Here is a 20,695-nt window from a genome sequence, read left to right on the forward strand (position 1 = left end):
ATGTGAGAATGGAATGTTCACAGCTGGATGAACATCTGGGGAACAGCTGGGGAGGGTGAGAGGAGAATAAACCTCTATGTAATCAATATCTGAAGCAGATCAGGAAGTGAAGGTTGTGAGGGACATCTGTGGCCATTGCTGTGTGTGGAATGTCCCGAGATCAATATCCGGATAGTGAGCTGACTGGGCAGTGGGGGAGGGGTGTGTGTGACCACTGATGCCCTTACGTATTAACTCTGCGTACTTACACACTAATCGCACGTAGTGGGAGCGTCCCCACATACTACTCTCACACTCACCTTACGGGAGCACTTTAGCAACTCTACCTGGTCTCACACAGGGCTGGTGTGATCGCTCAGAGGATGCAGCATGCCAATCCCCCATCAGTTCCTTGTTCTGAGTTTGAGTGACGTCGATCTGATGAACACTCCGTGTAATGGGTTGTGTTAATGTGTTTATCGATAAAGATTGTTAATCAGATGTCTCTCTAACTCTGTTTGTTTCTCTTTCCCTCTCCAGGCTTCCCTGACCCCGTGGCGAATGGCCGTGAGTTGGACCTATACTCTCTGACCTGTGACCTGTGACCTGCTGACCCAGAGCCCATTTCTGCATCGGGAATAATCCGCTTCCCTCAAACCTCCCTCATCTCTCAGTGAGCGAGGAACAGGTGTAGGTGTGAGCGGGGGCCGAGTGTGAGCAGGGGTAGAGTGTGAGCGGGTGAAGGTGTGAACAGGTGAAGGTGTGAGGCAGTGTAGGTGTGAGCAGGGCTGGGATCAGGAGTCTGCTTGTCCGTGTATCTATGGAGTAAAGTATAATCTTCTCGAGTGGTGCAGCAGATATGAAGCAGGGAAGATGTAATATATATGACCCACATCTTAGCTGAGACGAAAATGCTTCTTAACACTGTCTCAGTGAGAATGTTCAGTGAGAAGTGGAGGGAAGATTTGTAGAAAGCCACGTGGTGGCTGAGGCCGAGATCAATGGTGACCTGTTGTAATCCCGTAATCCCAGATGCAGGAATAGGAACTGGGTGAGTGTCTCGGCCTCAATCTGTTCCCCTTTGTTCCTGTCAACTTGTTCCCATTTATTTAACCCTTCGCATGCTGTCAATGTCATTCCAAACCATCCGCCATATCGCAACCCTGAACCAACACCCAGACTGACCGGGAGCAGAGTGACCATAACTCCCCATACTGACTGGGAGTGAACATAACCCCCCACACAGACTGGGAGTGACCATAACTCCCCACACTGACCGGGAGTGACCATAACTCCCCACATTGACCGGGAGTGACCATAACTCCCCACACTGACCAGGAGTGACCATAACTCCCCACACTGACCGGGAGTGACCATAACTCCCCACACTGATCGGGAGTGACCATAACTCTCAACACTGACCAGGAGTGACCATAACTCCCCACACTGATCGGGAGTGACCATAACTCTCCACACTGACCAGGAGTGACCATAACTCCCCATACTGATTGGGAGTGACCATAACTCACCACACTGACTGGGAGTGACCATAACTCCCCACACTGATCGGGAGTGACCATAACTCTGCACACTGACCGGGAGTGACCATAACTCCCCACACTGATCAGGAGTGACCATAACTCTCCACACTGACCAGGAGTGACCATAACTCCCCACACTGATTGGAATGACCATAACTCTCCAAACTGACCGAGAGTGACCATAACCCACCACACTGACTGGGTCTGGGGGTCTGAGGCACCTGGAGCTTCGATGAAATGTTACACTTTGACCCCAAACCTGCCCCTTTCCTGCCCAGGTACAGCTAGAACCGACACTCAAAACCTTCATCACCGACACAAACTGAACTAAAGACAAACTAGTTCTAATGTCTGGCGATGAATCTCCATTTTGTGCTGAATTACTGAGTGAGATGTTGCTGTATTCAGTCACACTGAATCATAACAGGGAGACTCTGTCACATCCAGCATTACACAGTTTGCCTTTCAAACCCTCAACCCACTCGAATGTACCGAAATCCCACAATAACAGCCTGTCACGGCCTCACCCCATTTAATCATCGCTCCGCGGACCAGATTCCACTAATTATCCATCGATCCGCTTCGAGCGACAGCCCGGGCAGTGAGTAGCCCCGGGGAAGTGATTGATTGAGCCGACATTGGCTCCCAGTCCAACATCGCCTCCAATTTATAATTCTCATCCTCGCATTCAAATCCCTCCATGGCCCCACCACTCTCTATCTCAGTAAGTCCTCCCACCCGACTCTCCTCCCGATCTCAGTAAACCTCCTTCCAATCTCCATCAACCTCCTCCCACCCTACACTCTCCCTATCTTAGTAAACCCTCCTACCTACACTCTCCCGATCTCAGTAAACTCTCCCACCCTACACCCTCCCTATCTCAGTAAACCCTCCTACCTACGCCCTCCCTATCTCAGTAAATCCTCCCAACTTACACCCCTCCCTATCTCAATAAACCCTCCCACCCTACACCCCTCCCTATCTCCATCAACCTCCTCCAACCCTACACCCCTCCCTATCGCTGTAACCTCCTCCAGCTCTACACCCCTCCCTATCTCTATATCCCCCTCCCACCCTACAACCCTCCCTATCTCTGTAACCTCCTCCATCCCTAACGCCTTCCCAAGCCTCCAGCTGCCTGGGTCCGAAGCTTTGGAATTCCCTCCCTAAACCTCTCCACACCACCTCTCTCTTCTCCTTTAAGAATCTCCTTAAAACCTTCCACTTTGACCGAGCTTTTGGTCACCTGTCCTAATATCTCCTCCCGAGTCTCGGTGTGAGTTTCTGTCTGATTGGCGGTGTAGCGGAGATGGAAATGTCTGTTTGCTTGTCTCTCGGATACTCCTGCAATCCCGGACAGTCTCCACTCGATGTGTGTGCGCACAGTACAGATGTTCTGTTCAGAACGCGCGTTGTTCTCCAGCTGGGATTAATAATTGCTGATTTCTCCTGACACATGCAGCTGACCCAAAGCTCGGTCGCAAATGGCCAAGAATCTCATCACTAGAGGTCACGATCCCAGAGCAAGGTAGGAGCTCTCAAACACCGCGACTGGCTCAGAGCACAGGAGAAAGCAAGGATTTGCATTTATATAGTGTTCCTTCAGGACTGCCCCACCGGCAGGGCAGCAATCCCTCAGTACTGCCCCTCAAACAGTGCAGTGTTTCCTCAGTACTTTCCCTCCGACAGTGCAGCACTCCCTTAGTACTGTCCCTCTGGCAGTGCAGCAGTCTTTCAGTACTACCACTCCAGCAGTGCAGCAATCCCTCAGTAATGCCCCTCACACAGTGCAGCACTCCCTCAGTACTGCCCCTCTGTCAGTGAAGCACTCCCTCAGTACTCCACCTCACACAGTGCAGCACTCCCCCTCACACAGTGCAGCACTCCCTCAGTACTCCCCGTCTTACAGTGCAGCACTCCCTCAGTACTCCCCCTCACACAGTGCAGCACTCCCTCAGTACTCCCCCTCACACAATGCAGCACTCCCTTAGTACTCCCCCTCACACAGTGCAGCACTCCCTCAGTACTCCCCCTCACACAGTGCAGCACTCCCTCAGTACTGCCCGCTGAAACTGCAGCGCTCCCTCAGTACTGCACTGGGAGCGTCAGTCTGGATTATGGGCTCAAGTCTCTGGAATGGGACTTGAACCGATGACCTTCTGACTCCGAGGCGAACGTGCTGCCCACTGAGCCACAGTTGAAAGGCCCCTAACTTGGCAGTGCTGTGTAAAACCCGGCACAGAATCTATAAACCTGGGATTGGGACCATCCATTGCCATCTGCCTGATTCAATGCAAACCGTAACTAGCCAGGAGTCTGATGTTTTCCCCTCACTGCTAAAAGCCTCAGTGTTCCCTCCCTCCCTCCCATTCCTGCCATTTCCTCCCCACCTCTCATTCCTGCAGCATGTGACCCTCTCACAGTCTGCAAACTGCCTGTGTCCCGTCTACACTCTCTGTCTTTTCCCTGCAAGCCTGCGAATGCTTCGGCCATTCGAACCGGTGCAGTTACCTCGAGCTGCTCACCACCGCCATTTGCGTGAGCTGTAAGCACAACACTAGAGGCCGACACTGCCAGTTATGTCGGCTGGGCTACCACCGAAACCCTTCAGCACAGCTGGACCACCACAACGTTTGCCGAGGTCAGTTCCTGTTACAATCTCTGCTCTCACCTTCTTTCACCCTTCTGCTTTCAGCCCAAAACAAGATAAAGAAACAAAGAAAATACCTTCAATAGGGCTGAGCAAAGCACATCGGAAATCAGCCCCTCTTTCCCCAGTGACCAGCCTCAATCCAACCTTTCCCCAGTGACTAGGCCCCGACCCAACCTTCCCCCAGTGACTAGACCCCGACCCAACCTTTCCCCAGTGACTCGACCCCGACCCAACCTTTCCCCAGTGACTAGACCCCGACCCAACCTTTCCCCAGTGACTAGACCCCAACCCAACCTTTCCCCAGTGACGAGACCCCGACCCAACCTTTCCCCAGTGACTAGACCCCGACCCAACCTTTCCCCAGTGACTAGACCCCGACCCAACCTTTCCCCTGTGACTAGACCCCGACCCAACATTTCCCCAGTGACTAGGCCCCGACCCAACCTTTCCCCAGTGACTAGACACCGACCCAACCTTTCCCCAGTGACTAGACACCGACCCAACCTTTCCCCAGTGACTAGACACCGACCCAACCTTTCCCCAGTGACTAGACCCCGACTCAACCTTTCCCCAGTGACTAGACCCCGACCCAACCTTTCTCCTGTGACTAGACACCGACCCAACCTTTCCCCAGTGACTAGACCCCGACCCAACCTTTCCCCAGTGACTAGACCCCCGACCCAACCTTTCCCCAGCGACTAGGCACCGACTCAAACTTTCCCTAGCGATGAGGCCTGGCCCAGGCTTTCCCTCGCGATGAGGCCTGGCCCAGGCTGTGTTGAGGTAAATTAAAAGCTCTGTGCTTTGACGATATCATCATTGCCTCCCTGTCTGCATTGTTTTTCAGGAATTTGTATGTTGTTTGTAATATGTCCTTACTGTACAGTATAAATGCACACGAGGCCCATACTTGAGAGAAGGTCACTCTGTGACCAGTTACCTTTATTACCAAGACCTCAAGAGACAGACGGTGGGTGGAGCTTCCCCTTTTCTACCAGAAAGTCCAGGTTAGGAGTGTCTCCCACAAGTTCGCGCCCTGTGGTCAGTGTTCTCAAGGTGTACAACTTAGGTCAGCTTATTCATGGGTCACAATGACAGTTGAATACATGACATCACCTCCCCCCCAAAGTCTTATTGGGATCACAGGTTAAGTCTCTCTGGTGGTTTACACTCCCTTGTAGAGCGCCTGAGTTGGGGCTCCGGTTGGGGCTCCGGTTGGGGCTGGCCTGAGTGTTTGCTGTTTGCGGTGCGTCAGGACTGTCCGGACTGCCCACAGTGACTGGGCTCTCCTCCACTTAGTTCCGGTGTTCGGTCACCTGTGGTGGAATAAACTCTACGCCGTGTTCTTCCTCTGCTTCTTCTATGAGGTTGCTGAACCTCCTTTTAGTTTGATCCACGTGTTTGCGGCAGATTTGTCCATTGGTAAGTTTAACTACCAAAACCCGATTCCCCTCTTTGGCAATCACAGTGCCTGCAAGCCATTTGGGCCCTGCAGCGTAATTAAGGACAGAAACAGGGTCATTGATATCAATACATCGTGCCCTCGCATTCCTGTCATGGTAGTCACATTGCGACTGACGCCTGCTCTCAACAATTTCTTTCATTGTAGGGTGTATAAGGATAACCTGGTTTTGAGCATCCTTTTCAATAGCAGCTCTGCGGGTGGAACCTCTGTGAGCGAGTATGGTCAGGATCTATTGGCCAACAGGAGACGTGATAAGCAGCTTTGTAGGGAACCCCCTTGGATTCTGAGCATCCCCTGTTTGATTATCTGCACTGCTCGTTCCACCTGGCCGTTTGAGGCTGGCTGACATGGTTGATTCCATTGCCTGCCATGAAGTCCTGGAATTCAGTGCTTGTGAAGCACGGGCCATTGTCACTGACCAAGACGTTTGGTAGATCATGGGCGGCAAATATTGCCCGTAGACTTTCTACCGTGGCAGAGGATGTGCTTCAATTTAAAATGGCACACTAATAATGGTTGTAGTAAGCGTCTACTACAACCAAAAGCATTTTTCCCATGAAAAGACCTGCGTAGTCCACATGGATGGGTGACCATAGCTTGGCGGGCCAGGACCAGGGCTATGGGGGGCTTCCCTGGCTGCGTTGCCCAGCTGAGCACACGTGTTGCATCTGCCAACACAAAGTTCCAGGTCTATCCCTGGCCACCAAACGTATGACCTGGCAATTGCCTTCATCATGACAATGCCCGGGTGCTCATTGTGAAGTTCTCTGATAAACACCTCTCTGCCCTTCTGGGGCATGACTACTCGGTTTCCCCACAGTAGGCAATCGGCCTGAATCGAGAGTTCATCCTTGCGCCTATGAAAAGGTTTAAACTCCTCAGGGCCTGCCCCGTACGTGGCTGCCCAGTCCCCATTCAGGACACATTTCTTAACTAAAGACAGTAGCGGGTCATTATTTGTCCAGACATTAATCTGACGGGCTATCACAGGTGAGCCTTTGCTTTCGAAAGCTTCAACAGCCATGACCATCTCAGAATCATGCTCAGCTGCCCCCTCAGTGGTGGCTAGTGGGAGCCTGCTGAGTTCATCGGCGCAGTTTTCAGTGTCGAATTGTGTAGTCATGGGCGGCTAACGTGAGTGCCCACCTCTGTATGCGGGCCAATGCATTCGCATTTATGGCCTTTTTGTCGGCCAAAAGGGACATTAGGGGCTTGTGATCTGTCTCCAGCTCAAATTTCCTGCCAAACAGGTACTGATGCATTTTTTTTTACTGCATATACACATGCTAGCACTTCCTTTTCTACCATCCCGTAGCCCCTTTCTACCTGGGACAGACTTCTGGAGGCATAAGCTACAGGCTGTAACTGACCATTGGCATTCACATGCTGCAACACATACCCGACCCCATAGGACGACGCATCACACGTTAAAACTAGTTTCTTACACGGGTCATATAACGTTAACAGTTTGTTAGAGCACAAAAATTGCGTGCTCTATCAAAAGCCCTTTCCTGGCTGTCCCCCCAGACCCAATCACGACCTTTGCATAGGAGCACATGTAGCGGCTCTAACAGCGTGCTCAATTTGGGAAGAAAGTTACCAAAATAGTTCAGGAGCCCCAGGAACGAACGCAGCTCCGTTGTGTTACGGCTCTCTGGATCGATTCCGTTTTGGACGCAGTAGGTCTGATCCCGTCTGCTGCTACCTTCCTCCCCAGGAATTCTACCTCTGGAGCAAAGAAGACGCACTTCGCCTTTTTCAGTCGCAGCCCTACCCGGTCCAGTCTGCGTAGCACCTCCTCCAGGTTATGGAGGTGTTGTTCAATATCGCGACCCGTGATGCGGATGTCGTCTTGAAAGACCACTGTCCTTGGAATCGACTTGAGAAGGCTTTCCATATTTCGCTGAAAGATCGCCGCGGCCGAATGAATCCCGAACGGACATCTGTTATACTCAAACAACCCATTGTGTGTCGTGATGGTGGTCAGCTTCTTTGACTCACTTGCCAGCTCCGGGGTCATGTAAGCTGAGGTCAGGTCCAATTTTGAAAAAGGTTTGCCACCGGATAGCGTCGCAAAGAGGTCCTCCACTCTCGGTAGCGGGTACTGATCTTGGAGTGATACCCGATTGATGGTGGCCTTGTAATCGCCACATATCCTGACCGACCCATCCGCCGTGAGCACCGGCATGAGCGGGCTCGCCCAGTCACTGAATTCAACTGGCGAGATGATGCCTTCCCTCAGCAGGCAGTCCAATTTGCATTCTATCTTTTCCCGCATCACGTACGGCACCGCACTGGCCTTGTGGTATACTGGGCTGGCATCCGGGTTTATGTGAATCACTACCTTGGTCCCCATGAAAGTGCCGATGCCGGGTTGAAATAATGAGTCAAATATGTGCAGGACCTGTGAGAATGATACTCGCTCCACAGAACAAATTGCATTGACATCGCCCATTTCCAGTTCATGACAGCAAGCCAACTCCTCCCCAGTAGTGCGGGACCGTCCCCCGGGAAAATCCAGAGTGGCAACCTGTTCTCCGAATCTTTGTGGGTCATGGCTCTGTTGTTTATACTCTCGGTAAACGACCATCCTGCATCGTAGCAGCATCGCTTCCCTCTGCTCAATGTTACCCCTCCCCCCCAGTGTCCACCAACAATCCTCTCTCTCCATTTCCTCATCTCCTCCCATTCTCCACACACACAATTACACAGAATGTGCAGCACTGAAACATGCCATTCGGCTCAACCGCTCCATGCCGGTGTTTATGCTCCACACGAGCCTCCTCCCACCCCTCTTCATCTCACCCAATCAGCATATCCTTCTATTCCTTTCGCCCTCATGTGTTTATCTCGCTTCCCCTTAAATGCATCGATACTATTCGCCTCAATCACTCCCTGTGGGAGCAAGTTCCATTCTCTGGATAAAGAAGTTTCTCCTCCATTCCCTATTGGATTTATTAGTGACTATCTTATATTTATGACCCTAGTTTTTGACTCCCCACAAGTGGAATCATCTTCTCTACGTCCACCCTATCAAACCGCTTCACAATTTTAAAGACCTCGATCAGGTCACCCCTCAGTCTTCTCTTTACCAGCAAAGAGCCCCAGCCTGGTCAGCCTTTCCTGATAGGTACAACGTCTCAGTTCTGGTATCATCCTTGTAAATCTACTTTGTACCTTCTCCAGTGCCTCTATGTCCTTTTTATAATACGGAGACCAGAACTGCGCCCAGTGCTCCAAGTTCGATACAAGTTTAACATCACTTCTGTGCTTGTGCATTCTATCCTCTATTGATGAACCTGGTTTGTTTTTTCTGGCCTTGTTAACCTGCGTTAATTCTGTGCAGTCGCCCCAGGGAGTGGAACACGGGCCGTGTGCAGTCAGTGTGTGGAGGATTGAAGCTGTTTGTAAAGTGTTGGAGACTTGTTTCACCCCCACAGTCTGAGCCTCCCTTGTCCCGGCTCGCACTCATTCCTGTCGCTGAGATTGTGTCGCTGTATTTATTGGGAACAGCCGTGTGCAGTTTGTGTGTTGTCTTGTTTCTGCAGACTGTGAGTGTCACCCTGATGGCTCGCTCCACCATCGCTGTAATGACACGGGATATTGTGACTGTAAGGAGGGGGCGACAGGGCCCAAGTGTGACAGGTGCCTGCCCGGATATAACTGGCACAGGGGCTGTCGAGGTAAGTAACCGTTCCAGCACCAGCCCCTCCCCTCACTCCGCCCCGGCTTCTGGGTGTCAGGGTCAGCAGAGTATCCGATAGCAGAGATACCGTGGGGGGAAACACAGAGGCTTTTAGTGAGTGAATCCCCCTGGACTCTCCCATCACCTGCCACACAATTAGTGGCACAGCTCCTCACAAAGGGAGGCCTGGAGTTCAGTGAGGGTGGGTCATAGAATCAGACAGCACAGAAGGAGGCCATTCGGCCCATCGGGCCTGTGCTGGCTCTTTGAAAGAGCAATCCATTTAGTTCCACTCCCTGCTCTTTCCCAATAGACCTGCACATCTTTCCTTTTCAAATATTTATCCAATTCCCTTTTGAAAGTTACGATTGAATCTGCTCTCACCGCCCTTTCAGGCAGCGCATTCCAGATCACAACAACTCGCTGCGTAAATAAACTCGCCCCATCTCCCCTCTGGTCCTTTGCCAATTACCTTCAACCTGTGACCTCTGGTCCCTGACCCTCCTGCCCCTGGAAACATCTTCTACTTATTTACTCGATCAAAAACCTTTCATAATTGTGAACACCACGATTAAATCTCCCTTTAACCTTCTCTGCTCGAAGGAGAAGAATCCCAGCTTTTCCAGTCTCCCCACATAACTGAAGTCCCACATCCCCAGTATCATTCCTGTAAATCTTCTCTGCTCCCTCTCCAAGGCCTTGACATCCTTCCTAATGCGCCCAGAATTAGACAGAATAATTGGACACAGAATTTAATCCTCAGTCTCAGCCTCAATATTTAATCCCATCCTAATTTGCACCAAGTCCCGTTCACCTATCTCACCTGTGCTCGCTGATCCTCATTGGCTCCCAGTCTGGCAATGCCTCGAATTTAAAATTCTCATGTTTGTGTTCAAATCCCTCCATGGCCACATACCCCAATATCTCTGTAACCTCCTCCATCCTACAACCCTCCCTATCTCTGTGACCCCCTCCAGCCCGACACCTCTCCCTATCTCTGTAACCCCCTCCAACCTACAACCCTCCCTATCTCTGTAACTTCCTCCATCCTACAACCCTCCCTATCTCTGTAACCTCCTCCATCCTACAACCCTCCCTATCTCTGTAACCTTCTCCAGCCCTACACCCCTCCCTATATCTGTAACCCCCTCCAGCCCTACACCCCTCCCTATCTCTGTAACCTCCACCAGCCTTACACCCCTCCCTATCTCTGTAACCTTCTCCAGCCCTACACCCGTCCCTATATCTGTAAACCCCTCCAGCCCTACACCCCTCCCTATCTCTGTAACCTCCACCAGCCCTCCCTATTTCTGTAACCTCCTCCAGCCCAACACCCCTCCCTATCTCGGTAACCCCCTCCTGCCCTACACTCCTCCCTATCTCTGTAACCGCCTCCAGCCCTACACTCCTCCCTAACTCTGTAACCCCCTCCAGCCCTACACCCCTCCCTATCTCTGTAACCTCCTCCCGCCCCACACCCCTCCCTATCTCTGTAATCTCCTCCAGCCCTACACCCCTCCCTATCTCTGTAACCCCCTCCAGCCCTATCCCCCTCCCAATCTCAGTAACCTCCTCTAACCTTACACCCCTCCCTATCTCTGTAATCTCCTCCAGCCCTACACCCCTCCCTATCTCGGTAACCTCCTGCAGACCTACACCCCTCCCTATCTCTGTAACCACCTCCAGCCCTACGCCCCTCCCTATCTCTGTAATCCCCTCCAGCCCTATACCCCTCCCTATCTCTGTAACCCCCTCCAGCCCTACATCCCTCCCTATCTCTGTAACCACCTCCAGCCCTACGCCCCTCCTTATCTCTGTAACCCCCTCCAGCCCTACACCCCTCCCTATCTCTATAACCCCTCCAGCTGCATAACCCTCCACGATCTCTGTGCTCCTCCAGTTCTGTCCTCTTGCATATCCCCAACTCTAATCGCTCAACCATTGGGGGCCGTGCCTTCAGCTGCCTGGGACCGAAGCTCTGGAGTTCACTCCATAAACCTCTCCACCTCTCGCTCCTCCTATAAGACAATCCTTAAACCCGACTTCTTGGGCCAAGCTTTTGGTCCCCTGTCCTAATATCTCCTTTTGTGTCTCGGTGTTAAATTTTGTCTGATAACCTGTGAAGCACCTTGGGACGTTTTATTACGATTAAGACACTATATAAATGCAAGTTGTTGTAAAAGTGAGAGAGAGTTGGAACAATCTGTAACGTGGGAGAGTTTCTATGACCTGACCTTTCTTTTCTCTGACCCCTTGCAGCGGGCGTGTGCGATAACTTTCTGACGTGGTGTGAGAACGGAGGAGTGTGTGAGGACAATGGGAGGTGTGTGTGCCCCGCTCCCTACACCGGGCTCCTGTGTGAGAAAGGCCAGTGTGGGGAGGAAGTGGGAGGGTGTGTCTCCCAATCCCCGCGGGACCCCACCTTACACCGGGTGCTGCTGTCGCTGACTGCGCTGCTAACCACCGCTAACGGCCGCCCGCCGCTCTGACCGGCTTCCAGCGCCATGGCCGCTCACGGGAAGGTGCGAAGAGCGCAGGAGGATCCAGCGTTTACTGCGTCGCCGGTAAAACACGCTCCCCTCCCCCGCTCCCACCCCTGGGAAAGGCAAAGTGGAACCGAGGCCGGAGCCCACCCAGCCCGACTGGATGTGAGAGGCCGGAAGGAATGGGCAGTCAGTGGGGACTGGACTCTCGGACTCCCCGCGGGGCCCAGGCAGCTGCTAATATTCATTCTGTAATTGCCAGCCGCTCGGCCCATGTCCAGCTTTGGGACAAAGAAAGAAAGGACTTGCAGTTCTCCATCGCCTTTCGCCCCTCAGGATGGCCCAAAGCGCCTCACAGACAATGAAGGACTTTCTCAACAAACAGCAATGTGATAATGACCAGACAACCTGTTTTAGTGATGTTGGTCAAGGGATAAATATTGGCCAGGACACTGGGGATAACTCCCCCGCTCTTCTTCCAAATAGTGAAATGGGATCTTTTACAGCCACCTGAGAGGGCAGACTCGGTTTAATGTCGCATCTGAAAGATGGTACCTCCGATAGTGCAGCACTCATTCATTCACACTTGTTACTGTTATGTCTGTAATGCACTTATGAATGACTCCACGGGGCAATGTGCTGTAGTCAAACTGTAGTGACCTTGGTCCTTTATTCGTAATTCCAGAGTCAGGCACAAGCTTGGTGGGCAGCCTTTTATACTGGGCCCTGCACACCTATGCAGGTGACCCTCAGGTCTCCCACCACAGTGCCCTCTGGTTGAAAGCCTCTGCCACAGGGGCAGGAAACCCTGGTCTCCAACAGTTGCACCCTCTAGTGGTGCCAGCATAATATATATGCAGTGTAAACCTTATTGATCGTACAGCAGGTAACAAGTATCCATCTTCTGTAACTATACAGTGACTACACAGAGAGTATATCTATAGTCTGCATATATAACAGTTACACTCCATCACTCTGAGTCCATCCACTCCCTCCCTCTCTCCCTCCCTCTCTCACTCCATTTGACAGTGCAGCACTCCCTCAGTACTGCCCCACCGACAGTGCAGTGCTCCCTCAGTATTGTGCCTCCGTCAGTGCAGCACTCCCTCAGTACTGCCCCTCCGACAGTGCAGATGAACTCTGACCTGAGACCTTGACTGACCACGGCTGAGAAATGGTCCACTTTGCTTTGAGTTTATTTTACACAGAGAATTCAAAGCTTTTACAATAAAATAGACGAGAGATTGTGTCAAGAAAATATTTCAATCGCTGGAGCTCTAGACAAGGACATTAATCATCATTTACTTCTGGTTCCACAGAATCTTTTCCTGACCTGTCTCGGGAACTCTTTAGAATATTTCCTGGTTTTCAGGAATTATCGTCAAAGCCCATTTATCTGACGTTTCAGATATTAAATGTTGAAAATTCACTCGCCTGGGTCAGAATGGCTCCACTGGGCCCTTTCATCTCAGTTTAACGCTCCGCACTTGCTCAACAGGTTGTGTGAAGATTTATCGGCAGATTTAAAATTTGCTTGTTGCTGATGACAAACAATGATTTGCTCTTTAGATTCGAGCCATTGCACACGGACTGGAACTGGAGCCCAGTGTTTGGGCAAATTATTTTCCTTTAGTTTATGGCTTTGAAGAGCTGTCTCTGTTGTGTGGCTTTGCATCAAATGGTTTTGGGGCTGAAATTGACCCTTTATTTAAGAGCCATTACCAATGGTCGGTAAGCAGCTACCGCTCAGTCGGGGCGGAGGTGCCGCCATTTTAGAAATTGCCCTGGTGCATTTTTGTGTCGGTGTAAGCTACCACCCCGCCTGTGTTCCCACCCCATCGGGCGCACGCCGACCCCTTACCGACCGGCGTTGACCCCCTTTCCGCCCCGCGAGGGAAATTTCTCCATAGGAAATTACCCCGTAAGAGCAGATCGGCCGGCAGTCGGTGCCACTGACAGCTTTCCCCGGCGGGAAGCTGCTTGTGGCTGGGTGAGGCGTCCGCCATTAAAGGCCATTTTATTTTAATTGTCGGTCGCTGGCCCGGCCGAAACCCTCCCTGGTGGCCCAGTGGGCACCACTAAAGTTGATGCAGAGCTGGCAGCGGCCCTCCCCTTTAACTGAAGGAGAGGGACGTTGTGACACGTCAGAGCGACGCCCCTGAATCCGCCCACCTTCCGCCCCGCTCCCCACCGACTTCCGCCCCGCCGCAGCCCGGCTTCACCGTCCCGCCAGAGAAACATTTAACAAAGGTCCAAAATCGATCCAGACACAACGATTGGGGCGGTAAATCAGCAAAGGAAACGGTGAGTGTGTCCCGTTTTGGTTGGAGGGCAATTTCGGCCCCTTTGTGTTCTAACTCGCACCAAGTCCCGTTCACCCACCACCCCGCCGTTCACTGACCGACATTGTTCCCAGTCCGGCCACACCTCGATTTTAAATTCTCACCCTTGTGTTCAACTTCATCCATGGCCTCGCCCCTCCCTATCTCTGTAACCCCTCTCCAGCCATACACCCCCTCCCTATCTCTGTAACCCCCCTCCAGCCCTACACCCCTCCCTATCTCTGTAACCCCACTACAGCCATACACCCCTCCCTATCTCTGTAACCCCTCTCCAGCCATACACCCCCTCCCTATCTCTGTAACCCCCCTCCAGCCATACACCCCCTCCCTATCTCTGTAACCCCTCTCCAGCCATACACCCCCTCCCTATCTCTGTAACCCCCCTCCAGCCCTACACCCCTCCCTATCTCTGTAACCCCTCTCCAGCCCTACACCCCTCCCTATCTCTGTAACCTCCTCCAGCCCTGCACCCCTCCCTATCTCTGTAACCTCCTCCAGCCATACACCCCCTCCCTATCTCTGTAACCCCCCTCCAGCCCTACACCCCTCCCTATCTCTGTAACCCCACTACAGCCATACACCCCCTCCCTATCCCTATAACTTCCTCCAGCCCTGCACCCCTCCCTATCTCTGTAACCTCCTCCAGCCCTACACCACTCCCTATCTTTATAACCTCCTCCAGCCCTACCACCCTCCGAGATCCCTGCACTTTTGTACATCACCGATTTTAATCACCCCAACATTGACGGCCATGCATTCAGCCGACTGGGCCCCAAACTCTGGAATTCCCTCCCTAAACCTCTCTGCCTCTCCCTCCTCGAAGATGCTCCTTAAAACCTCACCTGTCCGAATATGTCCTTACACGGATCGGTGTCAAATAATTTACGCTCCTGTGAAGCACCAGGTTTCCTCCCCTGCCACAGTATCGAAATAACTCTCATCAAAGTCACAACTGACGTACTGCCACTCTAATAGTGCAGCGCTCCCTCAGTACTGCCCCTCTGACAGTGCAGCGCTCCTTCAGTACTGCCCCTCTGACAGTGCAGCGCTCCCTCAGTACTGCCCCTCTGACTGTGCAGCGCTCCCTCAGTACTGCCCCTCTGACTGTGCAGCGCTCCCTCAGTACTGCCCCTCTGACATTGCAGCACTCCCTCAGTACTGCCCCTCTGACATTGCAGCACTCCCTCAGTACTGCCCCTCTGACAGTGCATAGATGAGATGACATCATTCCCTCAGTACTGCCCCATCTGACAGTGCAACGCTCCCTCATTACTGCCCCTCTGACATTGCAGCACTCCCTCAGTACTGCCTTTCTGACCGTGCAGCACTCCCTCAATACTGCCCCCTCTGACAGTGCATAGATGAGCTGACATCACTCTCTCGGTACTGCACTGGGAGTATCTGCCTGGATTATGGGCTCAAATCTCTAGGGGGCAACTTGAACCCATGACCTTCTGACTCAGAGCCAAAATGCTGCCCACTGAACCACAGCTCATGTCTAAAGATCAACTTTCCTTTAAAAAAAACTCTTTGAAATTTCTCCAAACCTGTTTGTCATCGACTATCAGACCAAAATCTGAGCAAACAATGATCTCAACAGACTTCCTCAATGAAATATTTATTGCCTCTGTTGACAGGATGTCGAATGAGAGTTAAAAGAAGTTGAAATAAACAGGTCGGAAAGATCAATAATTCAAAGATGTGTTTCTTATTTCTGACTGAAGTCAGCTGAAATATAAATCTCAGGCCCGGATACATGGGACAGGGAGAGTCTGTGGAAAGTATTTGGGTTTCTGTGTGTTCACTTTCCAGTGAGTTTTTATCAGTGTCGATGTTTATTTGTAAACTTCTCCCTTCTTCCTCCTTCGTTGTTACAACCATTCCATCTTCCCTTTCCCTCCCTCTCACTGCCCAACATTGACTGAATGGGAGGGTGGGCTTGTAACTCCCTCCCAAGCCTCTGACACAGCTGCTGCAACATCTGGGGAAGGACCTTAGACTCAAACAACAACATCCTTTAAAGAAAGACCTTGCCTTGATATAAATGGTGCTCAGGAGATAGAAAGTCCTTGAATATAGGAATATTTCTCGAACTTCCATTATTTTTTGAACTGGGATTTAAACTAATGGAGGGTGGATGGGAGATTTCAGGAAAGATTAAATTTAAAAGCAGCAAGAGAAATGTCAAGACACTGGAGCAGAGTAAAGTTTTGGGTAAAAATAAGCAGATTGGGTCAGGAAGAGATGGAGAAAGTAACAAAGTTAATAAGGCATCAGTGACTAAGGTGACATCAGGGAAGAAGATAAATAAGTCACAGGTAAAAGCACTATATCTGAATGCACAAAGTATTCACAACAAAATAGATGAATTAATAGCGCTGATAGAAATGAATAGTTTTGATTTAATAGCCATTACGGAGACGTGGTTGCAAAGTGGCTAAGGTTGGGAACTAAATATTACAGGATACTTACCTTTTAGAAGAGATAGGCAACATGGAAAAGGAGGAGCGGTAGCTCTGGTAATAAAGGATGGGATAAAGACAGTAGAGAGAAAGGACCTTAGCTCCGAAAATCCAGAAATAGAATCAGTTTGGTTGGAGCTAAGAAATAGCAAGGAGCTGAAAACTTTGGTGGAAGTTGTTTATAGGCCCCCGAAAAGAAGTTGTAATGTAGGGCAGAGTATAAATCATGAGAATTTGGAAACGCATAATCATGGGGAACTTTAATCTACATATAGACTGGGCAAACCAAATTGTCAGTAATACTGCAGAGGTTGAATTCATGAAATGTATGCAAGATAGTTTTCTAGATCAAAATGTTGAGGAACCAACTGGGGAACAGACTATTTTAGATCTATGATTGTGCAATGAGGAACGGTTAATTAATAAGCTGTAGTAAAGGGGCCTTTAGGGAAGAGTGACCATAATATGATAGAATTTTACATAAGTTTGAAAGTGATTTAGTTAAATCCGGGTCTTAAATCAAAACAAAGCAAACTATGTAGGTATGTGGGGTGAGTTGGCTAAGGTAGACTGGAAACTACATTAAAAGATATGATGGTGGACAGGCAATGGATGGCATTTAAAGAATACATAATTTATAACAAAAATTCCTTTAAGGTACCAAAACCCCACAGGAAAAGTGGTTCAACCATGGCTAACAAGGGAAGTTAAAAATAGTATTAGATCAAAGGAAGAGGCTTATAATGTTGCCATAATAAGTAGCAAGCCAGAGGATTGGGAGGATTTTAGAATTCAGCAAAGGAGGACCAAGAAATTGATAAAGAAAGGGAAAATAGCATATGAGAGTAAACTAGCGAGAGACATACAAACAGACTAAAAGCTTCTATAGGTATGTAAAAAGGTATAGATATATAAAAAAGGAAAAGATTAGCGAAAGCAAATGTGGGTCCCTTTCAGGCTGAGACAGGAGAAATTATAATGAGGAATAACGAAATAGCAGAGAAATGAAACAAATATTTTGCATCTGTATTCACCGAAGAAGACGCAAACAACTTAGTGGAAATAGTGGAGAACCAAGTGTTTGGAGAGAATGAGGAACTGAAAGAAATTAATATTAGTTAAAAAATGGTACTGGAGAAATTTATGGCACTGAAAGCCTATAAATCCCCTGGACCTGTTGGCCTACATCCTAGGGTTTTGAAAGAGGTGGCTATAGAAATAGTGGATGCATTGGTTGTCATCTTCCAAAATTCTATAGATTATAGGATGGTTCCTGTGGATTGGAAGATAGCAAATGTAACCCCACTATTTAAGAAAGGAGGGAGAGAGAAAACTGGGAACTACAGTCCAGTTAGCCTGGCATCAGTTGCAGAGAGAATTCTCGAATCTATTATTAAGGGCACATAGAAAATAATAATAAGATTGGGCAGAGTCAACATGGATTTATGAAAGGGCAATCTGTCTGTCTGTACAATACAAGGGACATAGGCTGAGAATATTAATCCTCAAATAATTAAATCTTGTTCACTCTTAATTTGCAAGAAATGATAAATATTTATTAACCTAATTCCTTATGAAAATGACTGATCCAATCCCCCTCCAATATCTAATCCTTTCTGATATCACCATTATAAAAACCTGATCCTCTTTCCACAAATATGAAATCTTAGTAATAGGTTCAGTCTCGAAGGCCCCAATCTTTGCTCCTTCTGTCTCCTGTCTGGGCTCAGATGCTGCAATGTGGTTTCTGTTTCATTTCTCCTGGTATTTGTCAAAGAAAGATTTCTCCCCTCACTAAACTAATGATGTGCCTGAGATCAGACAGCTCCAGCATTCAAACCCAGTGACCTTTCCCCCATATCCACCTCACATCACAGCGGCTCCCACACTTTCTTACTTTACTCCTTGAGTTTTGCAGCTTGTGACCTCCTTCCACCAATCTCCCGTCATTAGAAAATGGTCACATTGATTTCTGTAACTGCAGGGAGCAGAGCTCAGGATTCCGCCCCTCTCTAAATGTGAAAAGAAATCAGATTCTAATTGTGGGTTCAGTATCCAGGGTCAGTGTGAGCAAAGTATAAATCAGGACATTGCTGGCACAGGATAATAAGCAGCAATCATCCCAATCCCAACCCCAACCACTCGGTCCAAGGGTCAGTCTGAGCTCACCACTCGGTCCAAGGGTCAGTCTGATGGACACCACTCAGTCCAGGGGTCAAGGGTCAGTCTGATGGACACCACTCAGTCCAGGGGTCAAGGGTCAGTCTGATGGACACCACTCAGTCCAGGGGTCAAGGGTCAGTCTGATGGACACCACTCAGTCCAGGGGTCAAGGGTCAGTCTGATGGACCCCAGGGTCAATCAAGTTGATTGGACGGGGAATTGTTGAAAGGAAAGTTGCTGTTATATCACAGTTTAATAACGGGAGTGAAATAAAATTGAAATCCAGAGACGAGAAGCAGGATGAGAATCTCAATAACCCATCAGTTTGCAAACACTGAAATCTCTGATCCTTTGTGTGTAGGAAGCTCTTTATAGAATAATCCCAGGGTTTAGAGGAATGAGACTGACATTGTCCCAGTCCGGCCACGTTTCATTCTTCAATCTCCACACTGACCTCGTTTTCTCATTCGATGCATCAGCGAAAAAACAATTGCAACCCACAGCTCAGTGTCAGGCGTGGCTCAGTGGGCAGCACTCTCACCTCTGGGTCAGAAGGTCATGGGTTCAAATCTCACTCCAGAGACTCAAGCACAGAATCCAGGCTGACACTCCCAGTGCAGTACTGAGGGAGCACTGCATTGTTGGAGGTGCAGTACTGAGGGAGTGCTGCACTGTTGGAGGTGCAGTACTAAGGGACCACTGCACTGTCGGAGGCGCAGTAATGAGGGAGTGCTGCATTATCGGGGCGCAGTACTGAGGGAGTGCTGCACTGTTGGAGGTGCAGTACTGAAGGAGCACTGCAGTGTCGGAGGCACAGTATTGAGGGAGTTTTGCATGGTTTATATCGCTCATTATACAGCAGTGTGTGGAATATGCTGTGGTTGGGAATAATTGTAAGGTATTTGGGATAATGTGAATGAAAGACTTGTCATGGAATTATGGGAAACAGCGAGGATGATCGTAATAAATCGAGGCCAACACACACTATAACTGAACGTTACCGCTGGAAATTCTCGATCTGCACCAGGCCATTACTGCAAGAGATGGGACTAGACCACTCAGTGAGAGCTTTGAGCAAGACTTAACCTTATCTTATTCCAGTAATTTTGTGTAATTTTACTGCCTGTTAAATGTACAGATGTTCTAGGTATTGATATTGTGTTAACACAATCTGTCAGGGTTATGGGTCAGGTTATTGATACTGTTAGTGCTCCCAGTAATACCAGGAGATCTGAGCATCAATATAATCACAGGAAGAGTAACAGAGAGCCTGCCCTCAACACACTGCCTCAATCCACGGAGTCTGGTTCAGCACTCGTTGATTCCTGGAGAGTTTGGGCTCAATTCAGGCCATCGTTAGTTAACACTGTTCGTTAGAGATTCGCAAGAGGCCAGAATTTGAGGAGCACAGAGAGCTCAGAGCGTTGGAGGGTGGGAGGAGGTTACAGAGATAGGGAGGGGCAGTGCCATGGAGGGATGTGAAAACAAGGATGAGAAGTTAACATCGAGGTGTTGCCAATGTAAGTCAGCGAGCACAAGGGTGATGGGTGAGTGGGACTTGGTGCGAGTTAGGACTCGGGCAGCAGAGTTTTTGATGAGCTGTCGTTTACGGAGGGTGAAAGATGGGAGGCCGGCCAGGAGAGCTTGGGAATAGTGGAGTCCAGAGTTAACAAAGGCATGGATGAGGGTTTCAGCAGCAGATGAGCTGAGGCAGGTGCGGAGTCGGGGTGATGTTACGGGGGTGGAAATAGATGGTCTTGGTGATGGGGAGGATTTGGGGTGGGAAGCTCAGCTCGGGGTTAAATAGGATTCCAAGGGTGTGGACGGTCTGGTTCAGCCTCAGACAGTAGTCAGCGATGGGGTCGGGGGTCAGGGAACAGAGTTTGTGGCGCGGACTGAAGACAATGGCTCTGGGCTTTCCA

At 49.9% G+C, this 20,695-nt stretch overlaps 1 pseudogene; it reads left to right on the forward strand.

Moving 5' to 3' along the window:
- LOC139266955 (netrin-G1-like) overlaps positions 1–11,812 on the forward strand; it is a 30,608-nt pseudogene extending 18,796 nt beyond the window's left edge.
- Positions 11,813–20,695: the final 8,883 nt, after the last annotated feature.

The sequence above is a fragment of the Pristiophorus japonicus genome, chromosome 7 (assembly GCF_044704955.1).
Source record: "Pristiophorus japonicus isolate sPriJap1 chromosome 7, sPriJap1.hap1, whole genome shotgun sequence".
NCBI lineage: Eukaryota > Metazoa > Chordata > Chondrichthyes > Pristiophoridae > Pristiophorus > Pristiophorus japonicus.